Consider the following 22090-nt stretch of genomic DNA (forward strand, 5'->3'; position numbering starts at 1 on the left):
GGGATAGGCTCTAGTGTTCTTTATGGCACCAAGGTTGGATCAGTCTGAGAGAGAAGGAGCTCTGTTGCCTCAGTAGTGTGGACTGGAGCAGGGTTAGATGGCTTGTGATGGAGAGCAGTTTGTTCAGTTTGACTTCCTGCCTCTTGATGACTCCAACGCCTCCAAATTCTGGCCAATGATGGTTCCAGCCTTGTGAATCAGTTAGTTGATCCTGCAGGCATCTCTGGCACTGATGCTGCCTCTCCCAGTAGACGACAGCAACTTGGATGCACTCGCTATCGCAGACTGTTAGAAAATCTTCAACTTCTTGCTGCATGCATTAAAGGATCTGAACTTTCTCAAAAAGCTCATGACTGTTGGTCCTCCAGTCCAGGCTGTCATTCAGGTGATCCTGTAGCTGTCCACTGTTTCCACCTCCTCACCCTCGATTTTAATGGGCCTTATAGTTTATTGGTTTTCTGTTGAATATTTTCATTTTGATATGTCAAAAATAAATAACACATCTGCTAGTTGTGAAGTTCAGAAGAGGGACTGGATGGTGACTGACAACAAGGGAAATCGCACTCCTCATTTTAGCTGGGCAAGTACTGGAGAGGAGATCTGCCCTTTAATCTCAGATTCAGGAGAAACCATGCAAGATGTTTTTCCCCTTGGTAAGGGAACACTGGACCAGCTTATCATCCTCTTGAAGATACCAAAGGTACCCATGCCCTCTGGGTATGGGTGTAACGGCTACATTTAGCCACTTTGATATTGCAACATCACTGATATCAGCGCTCGCTGGATAGGCCAAGTATAAATTGTTGATAACGGGACTCTGCCCATTATGGTGTAGCACTTACGTGGAGTTATATACAGTACCAGTGGATAATTACCAAGGTAATGAGTAATTTGGGCTAGTATCAGAAGATTAAGAACGACTCTTATGGTGTGTTCACACCAAACGCAATAGACGCGACCAGAGCGTCAGGTTTACATGTACAGTCAATGGAGAAGCACGATGATGCGCAATTGAGGGTCCTGCGAAAATTCAGAAGCAGATTTGCGTCACGAAAACGCGTCAAAGTAGCGCGTCTGGCGCGTTTATTTATTTATTTTAGGACAGTGCATGTTAATGAACATAAATGTAAAATAAATTACATGAATGTAAACATGCCAGATTATAGCCAAGGGCTAATTTCCATCCGTTGTCCGTAAAACATTAAAAAAATAGACATAATAATTCATAAAAAAAATTCATAATTCATTTATAATAAAAACTCCATCACCAAACTCTCACACACACCATTCTATTCCCAAATAAAACATTAAAACTATACAACTTATACATGATCACACACTTGATTTGTCCATAACCAGTTTTTAACCTGTGCCTTAAACAAGTTGTCGAGCATTCTCTAATGGATTGAGGAAGACTATTCCACAGATGGCCACCCTGGACAGAAAGGACGTTCTGCCCAAATGCTGTCCGTCTGTGGGGTATAAACAAGTCTCCTCGGGTTGTAGCTCGAGTGGTCCTGTCTGAGCTTTCTTTATGCCTAATGAACTGCTTTAGTGGTGGTGGAGCAAGGGAGTGTAAGATTTTATATATTAAACACACTCTTTTAAGTTTCACTAAGTTATTGAAGTTCAGTAATTTATGTTTTTTTAACACATGACAGTGGTGGTGGGAAGTCCGTTTTTAGTCAAGTACTTTTAAACTTCTTTTATAAATGTTTTCAATAGTGTTGTTGGACAAGCAAGTGACCAGGACATCAAACAATAGTCCATATGAGAGATGATCATTGAGTAAAAATAAGTTTTTGCAACATTCATATTTAAATTATTACATATATGATTAAAATTTCGATTATTACATTTAAGTACCTGGGACACTTTATTTGTGTGACTCTTAAAGGATAATGTGGGGTCTAGAATGACCTCAAGATATTTAAATTCTGGAGCTAATTCAAGCTCTACTCCATCCAGGAATATGTTTGATTGCTTCAAGTTTAAGGGGCATTTTGAAAAATACATGCAGACAGTTTTTGAGGTGTTCAACATTAGGCATGAGTCCTCCAGCCATTAATGCTAAAGCAGCTGTAAGATCTTTTGCCACCTGCTGAACACTATTTGCTTGCGTATATATAACTGCATCATCCACATACATTTGAGCAAATATATTTGGACAGACTTCTGGTAAGTTATTGATAAAAAAATTTTTTTTTATCAAGTTACTGATAAAAAAAAAAATGCACCACACCAACTTAGTGTGGTACATTTTGTGTATTTGCACGTATCGCGTCTACAGTCTCTCTGTAAATAGTTATATTTTATATATTTGTGTTTAATGTTTTAACAGAACCAATGGATAATAACCAAGGTAATGAGTAATTTGGGCTAGTATCAGAAGACTAAGAACGACTCTTAGAGCTCTGGTACATGAACGGCAGAGGAACCAGACAAACACAGTTGTGTGGCTTAAAAGTACTTTAAAAAATTCTTTTAAAAGGCTTAACATCACTAAACAACACAGAATTACACAGAACTTCAAGCAAAAAATGTTGACCCAAAGTAGCAAAAGAAAAAAAAAAGAATAAAATAAAATTGTGCACAAGTAAAGAATTAGTCTTGGTCCAAATGGTACCGGTGGGGCCAATGACAAACGGGTGTATTGCAATAGAGTCCATCCAATGAGGAGTGTGTGTGTGATTGTCTGTCCTACCGCACTACTTGTACAGTAGATGATTGGAGTCCATCAATGTGCGAATGAATGTGCGTGTGTATGTATATCGTCTCCTAGGATCTTGGGTTGGCTCGCCGTCCAGTGAACACTGGAACACTTTGGGTTCTGGAATCGCTGACCTGGTCTTTGGATTCGTCCCATATAAAAACCTGACCTATCAGCTCTCCCATTAGAACTATACACCTATAAACGTAACCCTTTGTTGTATGACTCGCTCAGAATCTGGGTGCAATGTAGGAAAAGGTTGGGGTTACACTTAATGTCAATTAAAGCACCTATCTGCTCAAATCATATGTTCCCATCCTCCATGATGGACTCTGCCTTTAAAATATGGGAAAGTAATGGCCTTAGAAATATCAAAGACCTTTTTGTAGATGGGATTTTTGCCTCATTCACGCAGCTCCTGAAGCAGTTTAATGTTCCTCGGCAACATTTTTTCCGCTATTTACAAATTCGTCACTTTGTAAAGAGTCGATTTCCTTCATTTCCGGAACTACCTGAGGAAACTTCTTTGGATAAAATTATTAATATAAACGTTCATAAGAGAGGGGCGATTAAAGAAATCTATGCTATACTATTAGATCTTCAATCTCCTTCTCTCTTCATCCTTAAAGCACAGTGGGAGAAAGACCTTGGGATGACTATAACAGATGAGCTCTGGCAATCTTTTCTCCAGAGGGTACACTCTTCTTCGATATGTGCCAGGCATGGGCTCCTTCAATTCAAGGTCCTACACCGATTACATATCTCCAAGGAAAAGTTAGCCAAGTTCTATCCAGGAGCTGACCCTCTGTGTAACAGATGTAAAGCAGAAACAGGTTCGCTCCTTCATACCTTTTGGACATGCCCCAATCTTCATACCTATTGGGTGTCTATATTTAACACTCTGTCAGAGATGTATAACGTTAAATATGAGCCTTCTGCTCTAACGGCTATCTTTGGGGTGATACCTCAAGACATCACTTTGCCAAAATGCTAATCGAATTCTATTGCCTTTGCTTCACTTATCGCAAGGCGCCTTATACTTTTAAGATGGAAGCAGGAAGCTCCTCCCACACATGAACAGTGGCTTGCGGAGCTCATGAGGTTTTTACATTTAGAAAAGATGAGATATACACTGGCAGGTTCAACCACCAAATTTCTTAAGGCATGGCAGCCATTCCTGATGTACATGGAAACATTTAAAATGACCACCTTATCATGACCAGATACCATATCTCTATATCGCTATCATAGCTAACTGTACACTGAATGTCCCTTATACATTTTATTTTTCTATTTGTTTGTTGTTGTTTGTTTGTTGTTTGTTGTTTTGTAGGGGTTTCTTTGGTTTGTTTGTTTGTTTTTTCCTTCTCTATTTCTGTTATCTTTTGGGGTATTGTAAATACTGAACAGCAAACTACTGTATGTTCAATGTTTTGTTGTTAACATGCTGCTGTGACTGAAAATAAAATTTATAAAAAAAACAAAAACAAAACAAAAAACCTGACCTATAAACAATGGTCAAATATATGTCACGAACAATTTAAGAATAACTCCCACAAATTAAACTAAAGTAGTGTCAAATTGCAGTGACTACTATTCAGATCAGCTATTGTAGCCCAGCTAGAAAAAAAAAAGAAAAGAAAAAAGAGCAGTGGAAAGTAGTTTTTTTTTCGTGTATGATGTAAACAATTTAGTAATTTCTTTTTCTTTTTTTGTTTAAAGGAAGATGTGGACAAATAAGATTATCTGTTGTTGTTTAACTTGGCCAATCAGCAATGAGTTCCCAGTGACCCTTGCTGTTGACCTTGATCACATGATTTCCTGTGTTGCCATTTCGTTCCTGTTCATACAATGCCATGTGCCAGAGAAACTAATGTTCCCGAAGTTGAATCGCTAGGAGTCAAGCAAGTCTGCTGCAGTTTTTGGTCGTTCAGAGTTTCACCCTGTCATCGGTCAGGTTCGACACACGGACCCGGTCTGAAGCAAGCTCTCATTGAGGAGCGGCGATTCCGGTTCCGGTTAACTGGATGGCGAGCCAACCCAAAAGTGAACAGGATTTGCTGAGGTTTTATTAAAGCCAAAGTTTCGTTCCCATTGAAGCTTCAGATACCTGCAGGACTACGAACTTTCTTCCTCCATCGGAGTGTGGTAGGACAAACGTTAAACAAACTGAATGGGCCCCAACGATCCATCAGTTACCAGACATTATTCACTCATACATTTGACTCAGAGAAAGCTGTATGCGCGCACTTTTATTTAGTTTGTTATTTTGGGGGAAATATTTTGTATTTTATTTTATTGCTTTCATTACATTTGTTGCAACTGCTGTGTGTCAAATATAACAAATTTGTGAACAGTCTATTGTGGTGTGGTCTCTCCTTATTGGTCTTTATACCTTGGGCTCCTGCCGATTCTAGATCTTCTGATACTGGCTAATGGGAGTTCAGTCATTCTTAATAATAATTCGTAAGTTGGGTTACACTATCACCAATTCATTCATCATCATTAGTTCAGTCATGTTGTACAACATTAAAATAGCAGGGTTCAAAGTATCAAGGTTCAAAATTTCTCTGTATCAAGGTTCAATACTTGTTTGTAACCTGTGTGACCAAGTGGTCGGTGGGGTTATGAAAGAAATAATAAAATGACAATGCCACCTGGGGGAATTCTAGCCCCCAGGAAATATGAACTTTGGAAATGAAATGTAATTAAGAAGAACGTTTGCACAGGTTCAGGGATGCACACTGAGGCCGGCTCAATGTATTAACACCATTTTATTTATTAAAAAAAATAAAAACAAAACAACAAAGACAGCGCACTAAATGTAAGGATGTACTTAGAGTAGAACTGAACTGTCACCGGCCTATGGCTCTTCACCCTTTTCAAAGACGAAGCAGTCATTTAGATAAAATACACTGAAAAAAATATGTTGTTGGATTTACTTAATTCAATGGTGGACATTTGTTGCACACAGATGTTTTGCTTTGGCAGCAACTTAAACAATTGAGTTAAATTAACACAATTTATTCATGTTCAATAAACCTGTGCAATTTGTGTTGATAAAATGTGACTTAAACATGTTTTGATGAAGTAATTTGAGCTCTTGAAATATTTTAATCCTTCACAATTTTCTCACGTTATCCCAACACCATTCAATAACTTTTACCCAATACTACTTGGTCACTTAAATACTACATGTTATCTTCAAATTACATTTTGCTATTATATTCTAGTATCAAATACACAATTTTCAAATGGAGGCCTTATAACAGATTATATTGTTCTCTTCCAAGATGGTTGCTGGCATCCACCAGTAACCTTTCAAAACAAAATGTCTAATTTCACTGCATTGACAGTAGGTAAAGAATTAAACTGACATTACTCCACTACTGAATCTATATAAACCAACAGTTAAATAATGTCAGTTCTTCCGTGTTCTCTGGAATCAATCACAGCAAAGAAATTAGACTCTTTCTTTTGAAAAATGTTGGGAAAGAACAATACAAAACATTCTATTTAAGGCCTCTGACGTCAAGATTCAGTTAAACAACAATTATAACTAAACAATTTGAGGTAATGTTAGTTTCCATTAACATTAAATTAGGTTACTGAATTGGCAAACACCTTCCTATTAACATTACCCATTTTACCCCAATAACTAAAGAAATTAGCACTTGCAGGTCAAAACCTTTATTCAAGAGATGCAAAAATAACATTGATACAGTGACTGTCAAAAATTACAGCACTGATCATACTGTGACATCTTGGTTCAAAACAGCAAGCTTAGAAATATTCAACGTTCCTTACTTCAACTGAATGAAACTGAAAATACCATTTCACACGGCCCATATGGGATATTTAGACTGCATAACTGTTCATGCTACATCTCTTCACTAGTAAAAGAAAGAAAAAATACAAAGAGAAATTTAAAAATGCTGCCAAACAGACAGAGAACTTGTACAGAGCAAAAGGAAAAACAAACAACAACAACAACAAAAAAACGGCTCGTCCTCATGGCAGTTGCAGTGTATATAAAAATGAACCCTGCGATCTGTTCCTGGAATTGAGCTTCAAAAATGCAGCAGAACAAGTGTGAGATTTAAATGTCTTCTCACCTAGAGCTGGTCACCTCACATGAATAACAGTGAGCTTCGTTGCAGGAGCAGTTTTGTCTTAGTTGTGAGCTTTTCTTGAGAGCTGAGTTGCTTCCAACTCCATTACCACCCTTTGAATCACCTCAAAAGTGTAGCAGAGTTGTGATGGGTAACTCATATTGAAGGAATAAAAAAGGTCCAAACAGCATGGCTACTGCAAAGGTCACGTTATCCAGATCTTGAAGAACTACTATACCCTCGATGATGATGCCAACGTCAGAAAAGTCATTGCCTGGTGCATCCTCTGGAGACAGATGTTCATTGTGGTTTTCTCAATCTGTGCAGTGGCCTCAGTCAAGTCCTGGTTAAAAACAAAACATTTCTTTAAGATTCCTTTTTAAACTCATCTCTTTTGAATCTACCAGTTCTAATGTTAGAGTAATTTAAACCAATGCAAGCAACATAGTAAATAGCTATAGCCAAAGAGTGGCCTGCCATGCTGCCATTCATGGTCTAACAGAGTTTCTAAGAGAGGGTGAAAAACATAATTTCAAATGCTTTACATTAGTTTTTCTTAGAAAGACACCGGCCCATCAGAAATCCAGGTTTTGTCACTCAGAAGATGTTAGAATTTAGACTTTCAGCCCCACAATTTGGTTAGCTGTTGGTCTTTTTTTTTTTCAAACAAAAGCTAATGTAAATATTGGTGGGATTTTCCTTTGTTCACTAGAATGACAAATTTAAAGTTTTTTCACACTGATGTGACCCCTAATACAGGGGTGGGGCCTCAAGGGCCGGCGGCTGAGTTCACTACCAGGCCTCATGTGAACTTCAAATTATTAAAGAGGACTACTGGTCCTAACTGGTCCAATGAGGATCAAGTGGATAACTAAATGAATTTTTAAATGTTGCAAAGCCACAATCGACTCATAAAACACCATGAACTCCTGCACCAAGATGTTGCAATTGTCTTTCACACAGATGCGGAGCACTTTGATGAGACTCCCTTTGAGCATTAATGTCATCCTAAAGTATTATAACAAAGAAAACAGAGATTTGTGAACTTTTCAGTAGCACAGAAGAAAATGATCCCAGACCAAAACTTAAACCAGTCAACATGCAACACCAGCATCTACAAAGCAATATCAAAAGTTCCTGTTTGACATCAACTTTATGGATATATAGTTTCCAGAACATTTATTTTTTTAAAAAGATCAATTTTTCTCAGTGGGCCAGTAAATGCATGACGAAAATTATGGCATCCTTTCGGTGGAATCAGTACTCACAGGTAATAGTTGACTGTTTCAATGGATGCAGCATAAAAATCTTTTACTGACCTAATGCAATACATATACACTTTGTAGTTAAAGAATTTTAAAGTTCTTACTGTCATCATGGCAGCTACATCCTTTAGCTTTGTGCCCTGTTCCCCCGATCACTTTGCAAACACTTTCAGCAGACTGTGAGAGAGAAACTCAGCTCCGTCAGAAACCTTGACTGTAAAGGCATGGTTGGGATGCACTGGAATGCTGCATTTCATCTGAAATGACATAAAATTATTTTGAAATAACAGCAGGCACTGTGCTTGGTTAATAATCAGTAATGTTTTGTTGAATAAAAACTGTGTTTCCAGATCTTATGGGATTAAAAAAATGTTTATTTCTGATTTGCAACCCAAGAACCCACAAGTTACAACCTCATTTTAGTTCAAGTGTGCATTAATGTGAGTCCAGGAATCACCTTTCTGACAATACATACAGGTATAAGTTAAACCTATGGCAGATTTTGGATTTCTCAGTTGTATTAATAGGGTGGTCTATTTGAGTATGCATGCACCTAATAATTATAAAAAACCTATTATAATTAAGTTACAGAAACCTTAAGCGAAAATAGAATATACTTTCTTACCATAACACCTTGAACCCACAATCCATCAGCTGACTCCTGGTGAAATGCAGAATAGATGTGGTCTCTCAATGTGCATCAACAAAAACAAACAAACAAAAACAAAAGGACAGCAGGGGCCCGTTCTTCGTACCTCGCTAAGTAGGTTAGCCGGATTAGATTGTTGACGATTTCGCGTGATCCTGGATCAGTCGGTTCCCCGAAGCTCATCCGGGACTTGCTGTCATAGCAACAGAGCCGTAAGCGTAAACCTGCTCGGGAGCAGGTTTACTTTATGTAAACAGGATTAGATCGCGGCCACGCAGGTATGTCCGCTTCATTTATACGAAAGCAACAGCGATATTTTTCCACTGTTTCACCATAAATAAATATTATCAATGTAACTAAAGATAATGCAGCACTTGATCCTTTTATTGATGTCACACAGATACATACAGGTCATTTCCTAAAAAAGGGAAATGTACTATTAACATTCTATTACATGTATGTGATTATTACAGATGTAATTCATATTTCAGAGTAGTAATTGTAAATTACTTCATGTAATCAAGATGAGAGACCACGGCTATAAAAGCGAAGGTGGATTTGGGAAGCCTGTCGCAGCCATGTCCTGTCCGTATACGCGACCAACCCATTGCGGAAGGTGCAAGATTGATAAGGAGAGTCCTCAGAATTCAGCGTATATTGCGGGACAGACAGGATCCTTTAGCTCAGCGCGACAGTGTGCTCATAGAGAGATATCGATATTCCCGTGAGGGTATTATTTACTTAACCAACTTGTTGACGAGGGGGTGCAGGACCACCACCTGTCTTTTTTTCCTCTGCCCTTTTCTTGGTTGCTGTTATGAACAAACTAACAGAGTATTACAGGCCAGTATTACCTTGCCAAGAGACGCAAAGCAATCTAAGAGATAAATATTACCATTCTGTAGAATACTCCTGTATTCCACTTTTACTTGTTCCCATGTTCTTGTGGGTCCTGTTGTGGCTCTAATGTGAAAGGGGATATAATATAACATATTATAATATAATATAATGCCATATGATATTGGACAATATAGTGTCATATGATAGATCTACCCTACCGCCTACTGGTGTTGGCCAGAGGGGCCGATGGCGCGATATGGCAGCCTGGCTACAACCGTAGCTGCCTCCACCAGTGTGTGAATGTGGGAGTGAATGAATAGTGGTATCGTAAAGCGCTTTGGGTGCCTTGGAAAGCGCTATATAAACCCAATCCATTATTATTATTATTATTAAATTACCTACGAGTTTGATTTGTCAGCAACTTTCTGCCAGCCCTCTCTCCTTGCTTTTGCAGCCTTTGCAGTGTTCTCTTGCGTTTTAATTAAACTCTGAAACTCCTGAAATCCCTCACTCATGAGTTCTTGCTCTGCTGCCGGAAAATACCGAGCACGCCCCTTGGACATTTTCGCCGACCAATCAGCGGGTTGCCGATCAATGTTTCTACTATCGATGCGTAGCCCCTGTTGGGCCACCCAGTGATCTCACATTCCTGCGTCCAGCTATACTAATCGTCAACAACAGGTGTGTTCGGGGAACCGGATTAGCGAGCTCACGGTTAGCGCGATGATTTGATCTTGGATGTGTCATTTGATCTTGGATGTAGTAAGCGACGTACGAAGAACGGGCCCCTGGTGAGGGCAGGAGGGGTAGGGATGTAAGCTAGCATAATGCCGCTGATGATATTAGCTAAAGCTGTTCAATGTCCAAAATCTCACTAACACCACGGTGCAGTAAATACACAATGTAACTGAAGAGTCAGTTGACAAATCTATTCACACAGAAAACCAAATTATGTTATGAGTGCCTCGTAATTAGGTTTAATGTGATATTACGGCTCTTGTGCCAAAGATAAATTCAAATGAAAAAGCGCCAATTCTTTGATAACAGATAAAACAGCAAATAAGCTAACGGCTCTTTTTTAGCATGTTACATGGCGGCACTTTAGACGTTTAACTACATTTGGCTGAAATATGGTAAATATTAATTCAAAAAATCAAGACATACCAAAAAACGTAGAGTTGGCTGCTCGACTTGACTGAGATGGATGCATTTTTTAAACCACGATCCAAAGCCCGCGAGATGAAATCACGCGTGGTTTCACGAGATTTAACGTTGCTATCTTATTGACTTACTTCACCTGAACATGATATAAACAATTTAATACACCCTTTCTGCATATCATGTAGTTTTTACACTATATAGTTACATTTATCTTTAAAACATGAGGCAATTGTGTTAAATACATGCAAGATGCTTACATAAATCCAAGAGATGGCCAGTCCCTTTTTTTCAGTGTATTAGATATTGTTTACCTGTAAATGCACAGAGAGAATTTAGAAATGTAATTATTGTCAAGAGTGAACAAGCACTGATAGTGTAATCTACAGCTGTGGCCAAACGTTTAGAGAATGAGAAGTGTTGTTTGCTTATTTACAAAGTTTGCTGTTTCAGTGATAGTTGTATATCATATCATATCACTTCAAACAGAGGTGATCCAGTAATGCTGCACTAATGAATTAGACTAACTATTCACCAGAGGTGTGGACTCGAGTCACATGACTTGGACTCGAGTCAGACTCGAGTCATTAATTTTATGACTTTAGACTTGACTTGAAAAAATGTTCTAAGACTTGTGACTTGACTTGGACTTTTACACCAATGACTTGGGACTTGAATTGGACTTGAACCGGTTTACTTGAAAAGACTTGATATTTTACCCCAAATATAAAATTTAACATGCATATTATATAGAGATTGAAAATGTGACGTCATTCACGGGTAGAACCGCAAAGGATTCTGGGAACTCGTGGCAAGCGGTACTAGCGCACGCAGGCTTTCAATTGAAATCAGTCACACAGCGATAAAAAGAAACACAAAAATGTCAAGAAGCCGTTGTATTATTAACTACAATAGCCGGTCGCATGACAGCCACGGGAAGCCGACGGGTAAAGAGATCGGTTGTTATCGGATTACGTCGTTGAAGAGAAATTGTTCGAGCCATGTTTCCGAAGTAACAAAGACGCGACGGATGGCCTGTATTGCAGCCATTCAAAGATCAAATATAACGTCCCAGAACACTCCAGCTCACAGGTTAGTCTGCTCCAAGCATTTACACAAAGGTCAGTCTGCTGTTGTAGTTAATGCGTCATTTTCATAACATAATTAGTGATATAGGTTACAAGCAAGTCTGGCGCTGAACAGAAATGGTCGCGCTATGCTCCTTTATTTATTGTGCATAAATAGTGAATTGTCCTGACACAATATTGCGTTTCGCTTCTGTTATTATGGTACATTGACAAAAACATATACTTTTATTCACAGAATAAAACAGTTGTTTTGTATCACTAATTGTCCAGTGCGATTACAGCATACAATATTATTGTCACTGCTACATTTCTGTAACGCGTACCAGAAATTATTTCTACTACTAATTAATTACCGTTAAGCTCAAAGGTTATATTAATAAACGGTTAACGAATGTGTATTTATGACGACGATTTGTGAGACTGGTAAACTTATGATACGTACGATGGTCTTTACTTCCTACACGCTGCATTTCAAGGTCCTGCACCCATCCGTCGGTAAACTGTACCTGGGCTTGTTGCAGTGACCGGAAGTTACTAAACTTCACGAGTGTATGCACTCACAAGAACCGTATAATTATAAATATGCATATAAATATGCTACGATGAGATAGCTGACTTCATCTAACTAGCAAATGTTGTCCAGGCTACGTTGGTGATGCAGTTTTTTTAATGTATATGATATTTTTGTCATGCGATTTTAAAGCCGGTGTTGTGCCAAAAAGTGATTGTCTGCCAAAAAGTGATTTCCAGTGTTTCTGTGTATTTTTTATGTGTAATATCTTTACGTATGTTCGTAAATAGACTTTGGTGAACAGGGGATACAAAGGGGTTACATAAAGAATTAAAAAATTATCTGTTTTTTAAGTATCTTTACAACTTGTACTTACATTATAACCAATCCGGTCCTTTATCCCCACTTAAAATATTTTTACAGAACTATTGTAATATTTGCTGCCATTTCTGCTGTCCTGTTGGGCAACTTACTCTTACAAAATACATTTTTAATGTTAATGAGATTTTTTTTACTGCATAAATAAAGGTTATATAAAAGTCGCTGCCAAAAACTGATTGCGGCTTGTATCTTGCTACACGAATGTTGTTTGTGGCTCAAGATGACTTTATGTCATCCATAAGGGATGCATTTGACATATGTTTAACATATTATAGCCCAACAAGTTACTTATAGCACTTTAAATATGAGCAATCGCTTTTTGGCAAATACCGGAAATCAGTTTTTGGCAGACAATCACTTTTTGGCACAACACCGGTCCTACAACCGCATCCAAGAATAACATGCAGCTTATCTCAGAACTGTCGGTGAAAATTATTCTTGGAGCTAGGTTTAATTGAGCTGCATTTTAAAGAGGTGCAATTTCACAATTTGTGTATATTTTCTAAGTTCACTATTTTGTCATGTGTTGAGAAAAACACAGATTTAAAAATTACATGGTCTAATATTTACATTTAGCATAACTGCAACATACTTTTTTCTTTTTTTTTTTTTTAAAGACTCGAAAGGACTTGAAATTCAAAATTTCAGACTTGTGACTTGACTCGGACTTTTACACCAGTGACTTGAGACTCGACTCTGACTTGCCTGACATTACTTGAGACTTGACTTGAGACTTGAGGATAAAGACTTGAGACTTACTTGAGACTTGCAAAACAATGACTTGGTCCCACCTCTGCTATTCACTTTAGCTAAAGTTATTAAGTTAGCTAAAGAGTTGGGATGCTGTGTAAGCAGTGTTGGGAAGGTTACTTTTAAAATGTATTCCATTACAGATTACAGAATACATGCCCCAAAATGTATTCTGTAACGTATTCCGTTACGTTACTCGATGAGATTAACGTATTCTGAATACTTTGGATTACTTAATATATTATCATGCTGCTTACAACTACGTGAATGTACTATTGCTGTGATTTATTACTGTTACTGAAGGTCCGCGTCTCCGAACTGTAGTAAAGGGACCTCTGGCTAATACGGCGGGGTCCGTGTCGGCTCGTAGCCGAAAAATAGCTTTACTTTGTTGTCTGGGTCAACTTTGCTTGCGAGAGACAGACAGAGGCGTTGAAAGGCTGCTCCAACGGAACTTATTGTTTCGAAGGAAAACATGAACACGGTGTACAGTCAAGTCTTAATAGCGTACTTACAACTGGGCTCGTCAGGCACTCTTCTTGGCTGCAGTGGTTATTATTATATTTACATGCTCCCAGCTCCCGTTTCTGCTCGATGACAGCTCCGACTTTTCCTTTTTCTCCCTCGCTCACAGACACATAACGGGTATGGCAGTCCATTCTCCCTGCAGCACGGACTACACTGCCTATGATGCTACATTCTTTAGAGCTATACCTGTAGCATTCTGCCTATTAGCCTAGCACAACAACAACAAAAAGGCCTCTCTCACCCAGGAAACACGCAGAGAGAGAGCGTCCTGATGTAAATAAGTCACTGGAGTTGATATTTTACACCATGTAACCATGGCAACCGTAACGCTGCCGCCTGGAACAACAGAACGTAGCTGTCAAACAAAACCAAACAGTCCTGACCCGCCACAATATGAAACAGGGAAAAATGTAATCCATTTATTTCAACAAAGTAACTGTATTCTAAATACCACCTTTTTAAACGGTAACTGTAACAGAATACAGTTACTCATATTTTGTATTTTAAATACGTAACGGCGGTACATGTATTCCGTTACTCCCCAACACTGTGTGTAAGACATAAATAAAGCTAAAATACAAAGGTTTGGACACCGTTTTGCATGTTTCCCTACTGTATGGGTCTCTGCAAGCATACAGAGGGGGTACTCTGAGAGGGTCCAAGATGACAACTTTGGAATTCTACTAGAAACAGTCGATCATATTTGTTTGTCAAAGCTGAATTCAGGGCAAACTACGCTAAATTAGCGTTTTGAGCTAACAGCTACAATAAGCATAAAAGTTACCTTACGGCTATCATTTGTTAACATGACGCTTATCCTTATACATGTAATACATTTATTACCAACCTGAGAGTTTATCCGCTGGTCATTCGATATGACGAATGACTTCTTAAGTCTTAATTCAGCTCAAGACGCTGTAGATTCCCATCAGTAACACTTTCGGTCCGCTAGTAAAACATAATTCTATTAATCTGCGCTTGAACCAGAACAGGATGTAAGTTCCAAAAAACTGAATTTTGGAACTGAAATTGAATTCTAGAACTGAAACTGAATGGTGAGAAGTGAAACTGAAATTATTCGAGAGCTGAATTTTTAAAGGATAAAATGCAGTTTCAAAGCAAATCAATTCATTTTCAAAATATAAATTCAATTTCAATTTAGTGATGATCATTTTCAAATCAAATCAAATCAAATCACTTGTACTTGCAGGTACATTGGTACAGCACATGTGAGTGAAATTCTTGTGTGCGAGCTTCACAAGCAACAGAGTTGTGCAAAATACAATAATGTAAACAAGCAAAATACAAGAATGGCTACATCTGAAACTAATGAATATATGTACAATATATAATAGTATATGCATTTCTGGATGTGTATACTAAATATTTTTCTACGTGTGTGTGTGTGTGTGTGTGTGTGTGTGTGTGTGTGTGTGTGTGTGTGTACACATATTTTACAAATTAAATAGAGTAAACAATAAATAAAATATATAAAAATATACAGAGTTGAGACATGTGCAAAACAGTGGCATTACTGTACAGTATGGAGTGCATAATGTTAAAGTTCCAGTAGTGAAGCTGAGGTGTCTATGACGTGTTCAGCAGTCTGATGGCCTGGTGGAAGAAGCTGTCTCTCAGTCTGCTGGTACGGGACCGGATGCTGCAGAACCTCCTTCCTGATGGGAGTAGTCTGAACAGTTTATGGCTGGGGTGACTGGAGTCCTTGATGATCCTCCCCGCTTTCCTCAGGCACCGCTTCCTGTAGATGTCTTGGAGGGAGGGAAGCTCACCTCCAATTATCCGTTCAGAGCACCGCACTACTCGCTGGAGAGCTTTGCAGTTGTAGGCGGTGCTGTTGCCATACCAGGTGGTGATGCATCCAGTGAGGATGCTCTCAATGGCACAGTGATAGAAGGTCCTGAGGATGCGGGGGCTCATGCCGAATCTTTTCAGTCTCCTGAGAAAGAAGAGGCGCTGCTGCGCCTTCTTCACTGTTTTGTTTGTGTGTACTGACCACGTAAGATCCTCAGCCAGATGTACACCAAGGAACCGGAAGCTGCTCACTCTCTCCACAGCAGCGCCGTTGATGGTGATGGGGGTGTGTACTTCTCTGCACCTCCGGAAGTCCACTATCAACTCCTTTGTCTTTGTGACGTTGAGGGTGAGATGGTTGTCTTGACACCAGTGGGTCAGGGCGCTGACCTCCTCCCTGTAGGCCGTCTCATCACCATTGGTGATAAGACCCACCACTGTAGTGTCGTCCGCAAACTTCACAATGATGTTGGAGTTGTTAGTGGCTGTGCAGTCGTAGGTGTAGAGTGAGTATAGGAGAGGGCTCAGTACACACCCCTGTGGAGCACCAGTGTTCAGTGTGATGGGGGATGAGGTGATGCTGCCCAGTCTGACAACTTGGCGTCTGTCAGACAGGAAGTTAAGGATCCAGCTGCAGAGGGAGCTGCTCAGTCCTAGATCCTGCAGTTTCCTGTCCAGCTTCGAGGGAACGATGGTATTGAATGCTGAGCTGTAATCTACAAACAGCATTCTCACATACGTGTCTCTCTTCTCCAGGTGTGACAGGGCAGTATGTAGTGTCAGGGCTATGGCATCATCAGTGGACCTGTTGTGGCGGTATGCGAACTGTAGAGGGTCCAGTGAGTCGGGTAGTGCAGAGCAGATGAAGTCCCTGACCAGCTTCTCGAAGCATTTGCTTATGATGGGGGTCAGGGCTACAGGTCGCCAGTCGTTCAATGAGGAGATGGTGGAGGATTTGGGTACAGGGACGACGGTGGCCATTTTGAAGCAGGCTGGGACTACAGACAGAGAGAGGGAAAGGTTGAAGATATGCGTGAACACTCCAGCCAGCTGAGCCGCGCATGACTTGAGGACGCGGCCGGGAATCCCGTCCGGACCAGTAGCTTTGCGTGCGTTCACCTTCCTGAAGCACTTCCGCACATCCTCCTCAGACACAGTGTGCGCACTGACGTCATCCGCGGTGCGCACACTGTCCGGTCTCATGGTGTTCGCTGTGTCGAATCTAGCGTAGAATACGTTTAGATCCTCACACAGAGAGGCCGTGGTCTGCGGTGTGCTGGTTTTCCCTCTAAAGTCTGTGATCGTGTTTAGTCCCTGCCACATACTCCGAGGGTTGTCAAACTGTTGCTCCACCCTGTCCCTGTACTCACGTTTGGCTGCTTTGATCGTCTTCCGGAGTTGGTAATGTGCGTGTTTGTAGTCCGATGTGTTCGCGGAGGCGAACACATCGGGAAGGATTTAACTGTTCTGGATGGGACGACATCTTCCACGCATTTCCTGATAAATCCGCAGACTGAGTCTGTGTACTCATCAATGTCCCTAGCAGCCACGTGAAACATTTCCCAGTCCGCGTGATCAAAACAGTCCCGCAGCGCAGACTCTGATTGGTCCGTCCAACAGTGCACCGCCCTCCGGGTTGGAGCTTCCCGTTTCAGCTTCTGCCTGTAGGCGGGCAGGAGCAGGATGGAGCGGTGATCTGTACGCATCCCGGAAAGAGGTGTAGCAGTGGTCGAGTAGCCCATCCGGCTACATCTACCCCCCCTTTTTTGCATTGGCGCCCCAACAATGACTCAAGAAACCTAACACCATGGCCTGAATATGGCAAGCTGAGCATTGGCGACCGGTACAGACTCAACAGGACGTGGCAAGTGATGTACATTCGAGTGCTGACCAGCTGTCGAATGTGCTGTTCTCCGCAAGTGTGGCCCACTCACCTCAGACTGTTCAACAGAGCCTGAGGAAGAACCTGGGGGAGCAGAGGTCGAGGGTGCTACAATCACACTGGGAGTAGACCTGAGCTCCACCGATGGAACTCTAGAGGCATCAGAAAGTGACACCACAGGTGCTACAGGGTGTGCGGGTACCTCAGGGACAAGGAGCCACAACTCGTCGTCACTCAGAGAGGTCTGCTCTGAGTCAGCAGGCACAGGTGGGGGTGGAACCTGTGGACCAGGTGTAGGAGGCCCTAGGCTGACCTGTGCCTTCAACATGTCGCGATGGACATGTCGAACCTTCTCCAAGTCTCCCACGGGGGCAATGGTATAAACTGCCCTGTTCTCTTGGGGTGCCCTCAACACCTGATAGACCACAGAGCTCCAAAGGTCCTGGATCTTGTGCCGGCCACGGGCGCTGTGATCTTGAAGATACACCAGCTGACCGACCTTTAAAGGAACAGGGTGGACTCTCTGGTCATGCCGCTCCTTGCGACGGTCAGCGGCAACCGTGCCCGAGCTCCCTCAAAAGCCACCATTAACCTGGCTTGGTGCTGTACCCAGTCCTGTACCTCTCCAGGCACTGGGTCCTGAACGCGGCCTAGAAGGAAATCAATAGGCAGCCTAGGATCCCTGCCAAACATCAGGAAAGACGGCGACTCTCCAGTGCCCTGATGCGGCGTGCTATTATTTATTTATTTATTTATTTAGGACAGTGCATGTAAATGAACATAAATGTAAAAAAAAAAAAAATTACATGAATGTAAACATGCCAGATTATAGCCAAAGGATAATTTCCATCTGTTGTCCTTAAACATAAAAAATAGACATAATAATTCATCATTCATTCATAATAAAAACTCCATCACCAGACTTACACATACACACCATTCTGTTCCCAAATAAAACATTAAAACTATACAACTCATACATGATCACACACTTTATTTGTCCATAACCAGTAGCAATTATAGCAAAAGAGCACATGCGGTAAGCATGCAGCCCAGTTACGTTTCCAAGATGATGGCAGGGTCCGGAGGAGGTTATGGAGGGTTCGGTTAAACCATTCGCACTGCCCATTACCCGCTAGGTGGTAAGGGGTTGTACGGGACTTGGCTACCTGATACAACTCGCATAGCTGTTGCATCACCAAACTCTCAAAGTTTCTACCCTGGTCAGAGTGGAGGCGGCTAGGAATGCCAAACTTAAAAAAACAAAAACAAAAAAACACTCTGTTAACAGGGCCTGGGCCACAGTAGAGGCCCGCTGGTCCTGGGTAGGGACTGCAACAGTGTATTTGCTAAAAACGTCAGTCATAACCAAGACGTTTTCAACTCCACTACGGGAAGGTTCCAACACCGTGAAGTCTATGGCCAGGATTTCATTTGGCCTTTGCGACCTGACAGCGTTCACAACGCTGAACCCATTGCTTGATGTCAGAGGACATCCCGGGCCAATAGCAACGCTGCCTGACCAGTTCAGTGGTACGCTCAATACCTTTGTGCCCATGGTCCTGGTGCAGCTGCCTCAAGGTCTCAGGCTTCAGAGCCTCTGGAAGAACAAGTTGGAGGGCTTCCTCACCTCCACCTGGACGCAAAATATGGCGATAAAGGATGCCATCCTTCTCCACCAGACGATCCCACTGATGCAGCAGAACCATGACTGGTTTGGGGACCTGACTCCTTTCCTCCGAAGAGGGCGGGGTGTGCCTCCTCCAGTATACCAAGAAATCCTTGAGGAGGGGTCAGCCTCCTGCAAAGCACGAATATCCCCCAGGGAGTGAGATGGAAAGGCCCCAATCTCCAACTGAGTAACAGAGGGCAAAACGGCTGGACGCTGAGCCTGCTGAAGTGATGTTGGGACACGAGTCCCAGGCAACACATCCTCGGCCAAGCTGGAGCTCGTCTCATACTGTCGAGAGAGAGCATCAGCATTCCTATTACTGCGGCCTGAGCGATACTTAATCTCAAAATCGAATGCCGCCAGCTGGCAGGCCCACCTCTGCTCGGTGGCACCCAGCTTAGCTGAAGAGAGGTAAGTGAGTGGATTGTTATCGGTGTAAACCACACACTTCTGCCCCAGCAGGTACTCCCGGAACTTCTTGGCCATGGCCCACTTGAGCGCAAGAAACTCCAGCTTCATGGAGCTGTAATCGTCCATGTTGCGCTCATGTGGCTGAAGACCTCGACTAGCATAAGCCACTGGCCTAACAGCACCTTCTACATCTTGGGAGAGAACTGCACCCAAACCACTGTGGCTGGCGTCAATCTCCAAGATAAATGGGCGCGTAAAGTCAGCATATGCTAGCACAGGTGCAGACACAAGCTTTGCTTTCAGGGCCTCAAAGCTCTCCTCACACTGAGGGGTCCAAATAGCACTCAAACTCTGTCCCGAGCCCTTCTTTGTCTTGGTGCCAGCCAATTTAGCCACCACTTGATGCAGGGGAGCCGCCAACGTGGCAAAGCCCTCCACAAAGCGCCGGTAATAGCTGGTGAAACCCAAAAAGGATCGCAACTCTGACATGGAACAAGGACACTGCCACTTGGCTACTGCGTCAACCTTGGCTGGATCGGTAGAGACACCCTCACAGGAGATTACATGGCCCAAGTAGTTAACCTTCTGCTGGAAAAAGGCACACTTTTCTAACTTAGCCTTGAGCCCCTCTTGCTGCAGCCTTGCCATCACCATCTCTAGCCGTTGCAGGTGCTGAGAGACAGACGAGGAGAACACAATGCCGTCTAGGTACAGCAGTAGCGACTGGCACTGCTGATCCCCGAACATCCTCTGCATTAGGCGCTGGAAGGTACCAGGAGCATTGCACAGCCCGAACGGCATACGATTCCACTCGAACAGGCCAAACGGCATGCAAAAAGCGGTCTTGGACTTATCCTGCTCAGAAACTGGCACCTGGTTGTACCTGCTGGCCAGGTCGATGGTAGAAAACCAGCGTGCGCCAGCAAGGGCATCCAGACTTTCTTCGATGCGAGGTAAGGGGAAGGCGTCCTTCCTTGTTTTGCTATTCAGCAAACGATAGTCAACGCACAGACGGAGGCTTCCATCCTTCTTGCGGACCAACACGATGGGAGAGGCATAAGGACTGCTACTCTCCCTAATTACCTGGGCCTCCAGTAGCTGGTTGATATGGGCCCTGACAGCCTCATAATCAGGAGGAATTTGCCTGTACCTCTGCCGGACAGGTGCGTCATCGAGCAGCGGTATGTCATGCAAAATGTGGTTTGTGCAGCCCAAGTCTCCCTCATAAGTGGAGAAAACAGAGCGGTACTTCTGCAAAAGTAACCGTACCTCATGTTGCTCTGACTCAGCGAGAGCAGACAGGTCAATAGTGTCCACCATCTCTTGAGCAGGGCTGCTGGTTGTATGGGAGGAAACTGTAACGGGAAAAGAGTGTTCCTCGCTAACACCAGCAGGGAGGCTAACAACAATAGCTTTGCTTATCACTCCCAAACGGGTCCGCAGGTGGAGAACAGCTTCAGCTGTCCCCACATTGGTGACTGGGATGTAGGCAACGCCCTTATCCACCTGGACCAAACATGGAGAGGCCAGCAACCCACTGGCAACCCGGACTCAGAAGGCTCAAAAAGCACAGCCTGACCTGACAACTGCTGAAAAAAGGTGGTAGCCACCAGCTGCATGACGCCACCAGGTATCCGCACAGCCCGCGAGCCCTGTACCTTAACGGTACCGACAGGGTCCTCTGGGGCTTGGGCTGCAGACTGGTGACACTGATGTAAGGCCTCCAAAACTGGTCTCGGTGCCTGTGACACAGAAGGAGAATTAAACAAGGAGTCACCGAAAGCCCCAAACAGCTCTTGATAACAGCGACGGATTACATTCATTCCTAAAATACCAGGAACAGAGGGTGTGGCACCAGGAGGGTCCTTCACTATAAGGATCCCACAAGAGGGCATTTCCTTGCCACATAGGAGTACACTGAGCTCCAAATAGCCAATGTAAGGGATGGCAAGCCCATTGGCAGCCCGAAGCTGTAACCAATGGCATGACTGAAGGCGTTCTTGTCCCCAAGGGGCAAAATGTGCCAAAAAGAAACTTTCTGTGATGGTGGAAATCATGGACCCAGTATCCACCAAACAAGGGACAGTTACCCCACTAATCAGCACATCTATCTTTGGACACGATAAAATTAGCCTGCCAATCCTATCTTTCTGTGAGCCAGTGAACTACCCACCTGAACTGTGACTCTGCAGCTCAGAGGGCTTTAGTTTTCCGACTGGGTAGCAGGAAGATTATTGCCAACTGCGGCATAAGGAGGGCCTGAATCAGAACCTGCTCTGGGGCGGCGTGAAGCCCGCTCCCCAGTGCACTCCCTAGCAAAG

General features: G+C 42.4%; 1 long non-coding RNA gene across 1 annotated transcript; it reads right to left on the reverse strand.

Annotated features, from left to right (window-relative positions):
- Positions 1 to 5465: 5465 nt before the first annotated feature.
- On the reverse strand, positions 5466 to 9640 carry LOC147302298 (uncharacterized). Its single transcript, XR_015127261.1, has 4 exons — positions 8713 to 9640; positions 8192 to 8344; positions 7743 to 7830; positions 5466 to 7165 (listed from the first exon to the last, which is right to left on the reverse strand). It is a non-coding gene; the product is annotated as an uncharacterized LOC147302298 (long non-coding RNA).
- Positions 9641 to 22090: the final 12450 nt, after the last annotated feature.

This window comes from Aulonocara sp. 'chitande type north' Nkhata Bay, linkage group LG23, assembly GCF_057382095.1.
Source record: "Aulonocara sp. 'chitande type north' Nkhata Bay isolate Kocher_YH1m ecotype deep benthic linkage group LG23, A_spYH_male_GT1.1, whole genome shotgun sequence".
Classification (NCBI taxonomy): domain Eukaryota; kingdom Metazoa; phylum Chordata; class Actinopteri; order Cichliformes; family Cichlidae; genus Aulonocara; species Aulonocara sp. 'chitande type north' Nkhata Bay.